The sequence below is a fragment of the Bison bison genome, unplaced genomic scaffold (genome assembly GCF_000754665.1).
Source record: "Bison bison bison isolate TAMUID 2011002044 unplaced genomic scaffold, Bison_UMD1.0 scf7180017864376, whole genome shotgun sequence".
Classification (NCBI taxonomy): Eukaryota; Metazoa; Chordata; class Mammalia; order Artiodactyla; family Bovidae; genus Bison; species Bison bison.
The window spans coordinates 714725-724959 of record NW_011494948.1 but is presented as its reverse complement, the minus strand read 5'-3'; the positions used below and the strand labels follow the sequence as shown (position 1 = coordinate 724959).

Sequence of the window (10235 nt, the reverse complement as noted above, 5' to 3'; positions counted from 1 at the left end):
CAAATGAAAATAAATTAAAATATAGATCTTGCTCTTAGCAAGTAAAACAAGGATTCCCTGAAAATTACTACTAAAGACATCACAAGGGAACCTTCATGTTAAACCATTAAGAAGATAAATATGGAATTCTGAACATTAATAAGGAAAAAAGTGTCCAGAATTAAAACTATAAAGAAAAAAGAAAAGATGTCTCAGGGTGTTTCTGTTGAAGGCAAAGGGAGGAAACCCCTGGATACTCTCTGCTCTAAGCTGGTCCCATATCCCTCCTACAAGGGCCACTAAATAAAAAGTCATAAAAAAGACCAAGAAGGTGTTCAAATAATGTTTTATCTAATTTTATATTTTACTTTATTTCCTTTGATTTTTACAAGTAATATGAAGCTTCTTATATTTAGAAAGCTCCAAATTACACAAATGTATGTAAAAAATTACTTTCTTTAATCACCCAATATCCTGCTATCTACCAACAACTACAATATGGCATTCAAGTCATTTCCCTGTTCACTAAAAAAATAATAATTGGGAACATTCTGTATGTACAATTTCTCTTAAATTTTTTCCTCATCAAAGCATGGTTTAGGAAAAATTATTAGTAACATGGATCAAATATGCATGTTGAAGAACTTTATTTTTTTCCCTTTAACTGTATTGAAGATACTCACACATCTCTGTACCCAAGTATCTGCCTGGAACCTGAGAAACCCAAGGTGAGAACATGGCCACATGCTACCCTGGCTCAGGATGAAATGTGACCACGACACAGAAATGAACACTGTACAGATGCTTTCTCCCTAGAGTGACTGGTCTGGCTGAAAATGGGGACCATGCACGGTGTTGCCTTGATGAGCTGACTTCTCACACAGTTGGGGTCCCAGACACTGATGAGAGACACAGGAGTCATGATGCAGGTTAAAGGTGTTTCTCTGAGTCTCAGAGCATTAGCGTCTCCATTTTGTACTTTGCTCCCCATCACATTGCAGAGGTGGTACAGGCAGCATAGTGGGTGTTATCCTATTGAGGAGGACTTAGGACTTTAAGTAGGAGAACTTCTCCTATTAAGGAGTTCTACTGTTTAGCAGCTGGACAAGTTCAAATGATCAAACTCCTCTTAGCCTCAGTTTTACCAAATATAAAATGGAAAAAATGATATCAACTTCAAAGACTTATTGGAGTATCACCCAGCAATGCCTGGCACAGAGCAGCCAAAATGAAAAAGCACATTCAACACAAGAACACTAGTATATCTTGCCAACCACTAAAATACATAGTAAGCTATGTATTTCATGTTTATTATATTTTAAGCACATATGCAGGGGGTGGGGGTGAGGACAGCTTTTAATTACCTCCAAAGCAATGCAAATCAAACCACAAAGACTAATCCAAGAGCTATGCAAACAACTTGATGAATTCACAGATTGTAGGTGCGCCACTCTGAATGCTAACGACCTGCCTTCCTACAGCATGTGCAACGACATGGGCTTCAACACCAGGGCCATTCTCAACATCTGCCAGCTCCATTTCCACATCTGTTTTCAAAAACATGTATCACTCAGATGGAACTTTGATGAATGAGTGATAGTTGCCCCAAAACTCAAAATGTGTTCAGCTGCTTTGATGTGCTGCAGGAAGGCAGGAGTCAGGCTGGGAGATACAAAGCTGATTGCCCAGGAAACAAGCCTCTGGCCTGTGCTGTGCTGCAGGATTAACAGCTCAACTTTTGAGAGTCCTTTTAAAATGCCTCCATGCTTCAGGAGGTGACCCTGGGATATACCAAAACCATTAACTTGATGCACCTTGGGAAGATTTCGATTCGAGTCACTATTTGTGAAACTGTAGTAGGATATATGCTAGACTCAACTGCAAAAGGAGAGAAATTTCAGGATAGGGAAAGTACACTGGTCAAAAGAAGTAGCTTTATCCACACATTAGGGAAACAAACAAAACTTAAAATAACTGAAAAGTCCTAAAGTTCCAGGGGAAAATGACAGGTGACATTTTATCTTGGGAAAAATCCATGGATTGACACCAACAGGAACTCAGACTACTGTGTCCCCCTCCTAGAGATGACACTGACTACTCCTATCTAGGATGAGTACAGCATCTTAAATAAGATTTTGCGGGGTTGGGGAGGCGGGGGCCTATGCAACTTTCCAATTTCTACTGAACTGCCGTTTTCACAGGGAGACTTCATTATTATAGTTGGTGTAGTTCTGTGCCTAGATTTCTAGCCTACCCTAAAAGATTCAATGTAAGTTTCAAAAGTCTAGCATGCCATACATTAATGAATTTTAGTGCAAATATAAGAGCTTTAGAGTGATACAGATTAATTAAGTCCCAGTTCAACAATTTCCCTTATATATTAAATGAATAGTCATGTATCTTGATTTCTTTAAAACGATCTGAATTTCTAGCAAAAATTGGGCTGCAATAATGCTGAGCAAAAAATGTTATGAAAGCAAGAACTTCGGGCTTTCATTGTTGCTGTCTTTACTGTTGTTTCATTAGAGTAGGGTGCCCTTAAAGGGCTTAGCAAAGAGGGGACTGAAATCCTGAATGCATACAGAACTGCTGAGGACCACAAGGGTGATGCGTATTATAGCAGGGGCACAGCACCCAGTGCAGGGCATACACATGATAAACATCTGTTCCCTCCCTCAGGCTGTGCTGCTACTGTGCTGTGGGGACACGTGAGAGCTGACTTATTTTAATACTAACAAGACAAATCATTGCACCCAAGACTTAATTTATCCCCCAAATAAAAATCTTTCAAAAAGAATAAATAAAATATCTAAGAGAAAGGTTCTCTCTTTTGTTTCTCCACCATCTAGCTTCCTGATAAGCAAGATCTAACCAACTTAACAGGTCAGTTGAATATTTTTTTTTAAGTATTAAAAAACTCAGCATACACAGAAAGAATGATAATTAATTCACTATATGCAAAAAGGAATGAAGCCCTGGGATCTGCTCACAGGACAATGACAAGGCACCCGGATGCAGAATTGTTTGGCTGATGATCTGCTCCTTTTTTATATAACGCTCACCCATCACAGATGGGGTGCCTTCCTCCAGGATCTACTTGAAGAAAAAAATTGTTTCATATCCTTTCTTCGCTCAAGAAAGAGGGAATTCTTTTCACCACTTCATATATAAAAACGGAAGGAGAACATCATTCTCAAGGGTGCAAATCACCCATTCACCATATATGGTATATGATTCTGTCAGATGTCCTAAGACCTCTGTCAACTCCCAAATTCATAAGAAGCCACAGAGCACATACCTTTCATGTACATGTGTTCTGACATACAGAGGCAACAAGCTGCATCTACATGTCGAGGACAGTCAGGTAGGCTCACTTGCTAATCCTTAGATAGCAGCCACGGAAAGCTCAGCAAAACTAACTACAATGATCTGGGCTTTTAAAGTTATTATCAAATAATTAATATTACAAATAGTGGACAGGTAAAATGTTCATATAATATTACAAATAGTGGACAGGTAAAGGTATTCCTTTGGAATATGAACATTTTACCTGTCCACTATTTGTGAAATTAATTATTTGAGAATATCTTTAAAAGCCCAGATCATTGTAGTTAGTTGTTTTGCTGAGCCTTCTGTGGCTGCTATCTAAGGATTAGCAAGTGAGCCTACCTGACTGTTATCGACATGTAGACTGAGCAACTGAACTGAACTGCAAATGTTCATGTTGCATACCTGGCATACTTCAAAAGAACCAAAACTGTTTTATAATAAAAAGGAAATAATTATTTATATGTGGAATCTTTTAAAAAAATAATTCAAATGAACTTATTTATAAAATAGAAACTGATTCACAGACTTAGAGAACAAACTTATGGTTACTGGGGCGGAAGGAAGGGGAGGAGGAATTCACTGGGAGTTTGCAATTGACATGTACACACTGCTATATTTACAATAAAATGCCTTTCCATGAAAAAAAGAAAATAGAGATAAAAAAGAAATTTATGAAAACATTTTTAAAAACCAATAAACCTAAAACAACAATAACAACAATGTGGACTTTTCCAAGACTTGCTCACAAGCATAAAAATAAAGTGGTCAAACTTTAATTGTACAAAAATTTTCAAAACCAAAATTTTCATTCTGGTCAAGTTTCAAGAATGACTGATAGAAAAATTGCTTATGCATTAAAGATTCAGATGTTAGGAAATAAACCCAACAATGACAGCTTTCTCTGCTATATAAAGTAAGCCGCACTACAATTTTTTCATTTGAAGGCAAGATTAGTTTGCAGTTCTACAGACAGTGAATTCCTGTCTAGAGCTGTCTTCTTTAGAAGCTGTCAGTGTTAAAATGCTGTTTCTGGTTAACAAAACCCGTGTGCCCACATCACTGTGAGTTAGATTTCTGAGACGCCTGCCACTAGTGGAGTTTATTTAAATGACAGATTTACGTGTCTCTATGCACCTCTTGGAGGCTTTTAGATGTCTCTGGCATACCAACTGTTTGTCAATGCTTTCCAATACATCTGACACCAGGAAAGAGTGAACTGGAGGTTGATGGGCCCTGCAAGGCTAATGACAGTGTGCGAGGATATTTTTAAACTTAATTTAAGAATACTTCCCCCGTTCCCTTGCAACCTATTTCTCTCAAGAACTTAAATAACCCAGACATCACTTTATACCACTGCCCACATTTGAAGTTCTCTGAAATGGAAAATAAAACAAAACAAAAATCAGATAATATACCTGAACTGAGACGATGGTTTTAATGGAAAACCCTGAAAGCAATTAACTTCTGGTTGTTTTCAGCCTTTCAGAAGATCAGAAAGCTACCTGACTCCAAGGTGAATATAACTCAGTAGGAAAGAACATGGGAATTCTGTCTGGAGGCCAGGGTAGCACGGCTCTTCCACTATTAACTGGTGGCTCAGTGGTGAAGAATCTGCCTGCCAATGAGGAGACACAGGTTTGATCCCTGGGTCGGGAAGGTCCCCTGGAGAAGGAAATGGCAACCCACTCCAGTGTCTTGCCTGGAAAACCCCACAGACAAAGGAGCCTGGAGGGCTGCAGTTCATGCAGTCACAAAGAGTCAGATACGACTTAGCGACTAAAACAACAATAACCACCTTAAACCTCTGATTTCTCATCTATTAAATACAACTTGACATCATCACTTCATGAGTTAACTATGGAAATGTATTCTGTGCCAGCCATTGTGCAAATGTATTATAACAAATATCTCATTTAACCCTCAATCAGGTAATGATTATGATGAAGCAACAGAAACTAAAATTAACACCTTTACGGGAGTGATTCTGGGAGTAACATTTCAGCCACGGAAATAGCTATCTGAGATCAGTACTTTCTGAAACGAGGGAAACCTACGCAAAAAGCCTTCAGAGGGGAAGGCACGGACAGTTTCTGTTGCCTGAGATATGGGTCGTCCTGGACCAGCTCTCATTTCCCCAAACATACTCCTTCCTACATCACCCACATTCTTTCATTTCTTCTCCTCCAGTTTTCTTTGCCACACTTCCCCTCACCCTGTGGTAATGATAAATCCATGGTAATGATAAATGCCACAGATTTATCATTAAGCAATCCAGTAACATTTAAAATATGGTTTTATACTTAGAATATGGCAACCCACTCCAGTATTGCCTGGAAAATTTCTTGCACAGAGGATACGTAATAAAAGTCACCCTTTAATGTATACATTTCCACAAATTTCAACAAAAGAACACAGTCATGCAACTTCTGCCACAATCAAGACAGACAACAGTTCCACAAACACAAACCATTTCCTTGTGCCCTCTGCAGTCAACCTCTCCACTAGGCATTGCCACAGCCACTAATCTGGTTTCTACCCTCAAAGGTTTATTTTCTACCAGAGTGCAACATGAATGGAGTTATATAGTAGGGAGCCCTTTGAGCCAGGCTTCTTTCACCTACATCATGCATTCAAAAGTCACCCATGTTGACTGATCCTACTGAGAAGTATCACACTGTATGGATGTACCATGGTTTGATAATTCAACCACCAGTTGAAAAGCACTGAGTTGTTTCCAGATTTTTGATGATTATGAAAAAGGCACTATAACTATTACTTACAGGTTTTTGTGTGGATGTAAATTTTCACTCCTGAGATGAATTCCTAGTAGCATGGGCTTGCAGGATGGTATGGTAAATTGTATGTTTCATTTAACAAGAAATAACAAGACTGTTTCCCAACATGGCTCTACCATTTTGCATTGCCACCAGCAATGGAGCAGGGTTCCAGTTGCTATGCATTAGCATTGGTATTGTTTTATTGATTTTAACTAGTCCACAGATATGCAGTGGCATCACACTGTGGTTTTATTTGCTTTGCCTAATGGTAATGTCATCAAGCATTTTGTCCTCTGGTGAAGAGTAAGACCAAATCTTTGCACAATTTTTCTTTCATATCCTTCAAAAATTTTATTTAGTTTTTAATTGAAGGATAACTGCTTTACAAAATTTTGTTGGTTTCTGCCAAACATCAACATGAATCAGCCATAGGTATACATACATCCCTTCCTTCTTGAACCTCTCTCCCATATATTTTTACACAATTTTAATAGAGTTGTTTTATATAAAGGGTCAAGAGTTCTTTATACTTTCACATATGTTATAAACCACAATGCACTGCTATTATTTTTGTTTTACCTCCCTTTTAACCACTTCTGCAGAACTACACTTCCTTCTAATAAAATGACAGCTATAAATGTGATAAAGTTACATAGAACTTGCTTGCTAAGGCGCTTCAGTTGTGTCCGACTCTGTGCGACCCCATGGACAGCCGCCCACCAGGCTCCTCTGTCCACGGGATTCCCTAGGCAAGAACATGAGAGTGGGTTGCCATTTCCTTCTCCAACATAGAACTAAGTGCATATATTATACCAATGTCAATTTCTCATTTTTATATTGTTTTACAGTTATATATCATGCAACCGATAAGGGAAGCCGGATGAAGGACACACAAGAATCTCTATATTATCTCTACAATTTACAGTGGATCTGTAATTATTTAAAATTAAAGAAGTTTATTTTTAATTAAATATTTGTGAACTTCATTGACAACCACCTGTAATATTTTATGTATGATAAAATGTTCCAAGTGATAAAGCTTAAAAATAAACAATATCATTTATTTATCGATTTACTGAGTACATATACATTATTATTTTATTCTTATTTCACTGTTACTGTAATGGTATTACTAAGGTAATACACTTATAATAACAACAATAAGAAGGAGTATTTATTGAGCACTTACTATGGCCAGGCACTGGGCAAAGTATACCAGATTCCTTACCTTGATACTCACAACAATGAAAGAAAGTGCTATTACTGTGATTCCAATCTTACAAGCTGTTACTGAGAATGCAAAGAATGAGAAAAAAGCTTCAGACAGAAACTAGGGGAACATAAACATTCAAGAGATGGACAGACGACGAGGAACCTGCAAAGAAACCTGAGACCTAAAGGCCAAAGAGAGAGAAGGAAAATCAAGGACAGCTGTCGTGGAATCAAGGACAGGCTTCCAAGGAGGATGACATGTTCTCAAGTAACTAGTATGTGGCAGAGCTGAGACAGGAACCCATGCTGGCGGGCCCAATATTCATATGCTTTATTATCGCATTCAGATGCTTTTACTCTTGCAGCAAATGGCACAAGTGAGGCCCACTCAGGACTACCTTTAGGCAATCGAGGTGGTTAAGTTCTATTAAAAACAAAAACCAAAACCTTAAAAATGCAGCCTGGAAAGTTTCTGAGTAAATGACAGGCGCCAAGAGTGTGAAGCATCATAAATGCTGGTAGGTTCATAAGAAGAACCAGAGGAAAGAAAGGAAAAATGTGACTACCCTTAAGAGAGGGTTGATATTTTTATAAAACAGATTTATGTTCCATACGTATATAGTATGCTACTGAAACACTCTCAAGTATAACACAGTAAGGTGAAGCACCATATCCTTCTAAGCTAGTTCCTCCATAGAAAAGAGTCAGGAATCATTACTGCCTCAAATTAAATGTGATTACTGCTGTGGACTGGCACGAAGCTAAAGATGATTTCATTTTGTATTTTATACACTTCAGGTAAAAAAAATTTTTTTATGACAGACATTGCTTTTATTTTTTTTTCTAATTTTATTTTATTTTTAAACTTTACATAATTGTACTAGTTTTGCCAAATATCAAAATGAATCCGCCACAGGTATACATGTGTTCCCCATCCTGAACCCTCCTCCCTCCACCCTCCCCATACCATCCCTCTGGGTCGTCCCATGCACTAGCCCCAAGCATCCAGTATCGTGCATCGAACCTGGACTGGCAACTCGTTTCTTACATGATATTTTACATGTTTCAATGCCATTCTCCCAAATCTTCCCACCCTCTCCCTCTCCCACAGAGTCCAAAAGACATTGCTTTTATAACTAAAATAACCTTATAGGATGTATATATTAAAATTCTAACACTAAATCAACAAGTCAAAGTTCAGTAGTACAGGTTAGCCTTATCTGTTGTGGAGATGCCCTGCTTCACATGTCTCAGGCTGATAACCTGAACTCTGAGCTTGGCCTGTCATTTTCTTGGAACGTCTCCGAGAGAAATAGAATGTGATTAAGATGAACGCATCACACGTGCTTGTTTGCCTTCCCTGGTGCAGGTGGGCTGTCACCCTCTGCGTGCACAGCAAGCTTAGGTTAAAAGGCTGTCATGTCTTATCTATGCAGAATGTTCACCATGGTGGTATTAGGTGCCACAGCTACAGGGCAGGGCTCCCCAAATCAGTGTGTGGCAAAGAACACTGAGACAGTAATACTGTCACAGACAGGAAGGGGAGACTCAATGGTTCTAGGGCTATTACTAAGATAAATGGATTTCTGAAATTATATGGTGATTGCCCCTGTCAAAATGAGAAGCCTAAAAATGCACATATGTTAGCTTCTGGGTCTGCACGGAAAAGGACTGATTTTGTGTCACTGGCTTCTTCATTTTCTAATTATAAAAAGGGATTCTTAAAGAAATGGTACCTGAGAATTAGAAGTATTTAAATTTGATTGTTGTTTCTAAAAACATTTGGGCCACTGATCTCCCCACCTCCTCAGTTCTAAGCTGACCTGCCAACAAAAATGTTCTGTAATGTTACATTATTATTTGAAAAATACTTATAAATTGCTTTAATAGACATAAGAAAATAGCAAAGATAATTTTCTCTGGATGGCCTCTTCCTAGAGAAATTTTAAAGCAAATTTCTGCAGCAATAGTATTTATGTCTTTTACTATGTACTATAAACAAAGTAAAAACAACAACTTAACACTTTAATTCTCCTTTTAAAAAATACAAGACATTGTGGTCTTTTGAACAGTACATACTGTTAAAAATGTTTCACTACTACGACTGTTTCCTAATTCATAAGGTATTTCATTTTGTTATAAGCTATGAATAATTTGAAGCTTCATGTTAACATATACCACCGTTTTAAATTTTTTAAGATACTTATTGTTTCTAAAATGACCTCAAACTAATATCATAATATTAAAAATATATATCTCTTTTGATATTTTTACCTATTTGTTAGAAATTATCTACACTAGATAAGTATCCTGACGTACGAGACAGGAATACTTACTACACCTCTCTGTAAAGAAATACCTTAAAAGAATGTGTTAACCTAGCCCTTTCCATCTGCTTTCTGAAACTACCAAAAAAAAAAAAAGACACCCTCAGAAGATCTATCAATATACCTAAATCCTTCCAGAATGCAAACCTCACGAGACAGATGACCTTGTCCATCTCACGCCACCTGTCACCAAGCACCAGACACTATGATCACCTCAATAAGCGTTTTTTATCAAAAGACTGATAAATGAAAGAAATGCTCATTATTCCACAATTTTCCTTAAAACCTTTAAAATGAAAATAGGGTGGAATCCCCAAATTAAGTAATGAAAGATGATTTTATTACATTTCAAGTATATGTTTGTGGTACAAACTATTCTAAGTAGATTCCCACAACTGTAAAGAAAGCTATTAAGTATTCAGTGCCCCAAATCAACAGCTGTCAAATATAAAGCTGTGATATCACTGAAGCTGGGGAAAGGCAACTGAATAGATCTGTGGATAGTGATTTTTTTCTTTTAACTACAGTGGCTGACTTATTACATTTCTCACCACTTAAGAGTTTTTAGAATTAAATATGGGTCAACAATCATTAAACACATCAACAAGTG

General features: G+C 37.6%; 1 protein-coding gene and 1 long non-coding RNA gene across 5 annotated transcripts in view; one reads left to right on the top strand and one right to left on the bottom strand.

Annotated features, from left to right (window-relative positions):
- KDM4C (lysine (K)-specific demethylase 4C) overlaps positions 1 to 10235 on the bottom strand; it is a 411252-nt gene that overhangs the window by 95660 nt on the left and 305357 nt on the right. The gene's annotated exons all lie outside the window — the stretch shown is intronic.
- Positions 9 to 8116, top strand: LOC105000918. The gene is made up of 3 exons (XR_826799.1): positions 9 to 2862; positions 4788 to 4822; positions 6935 to 8116. It is a non-coding gene; the product is annotated as an uncharacterized LOC105000918 (long non-coding RNA).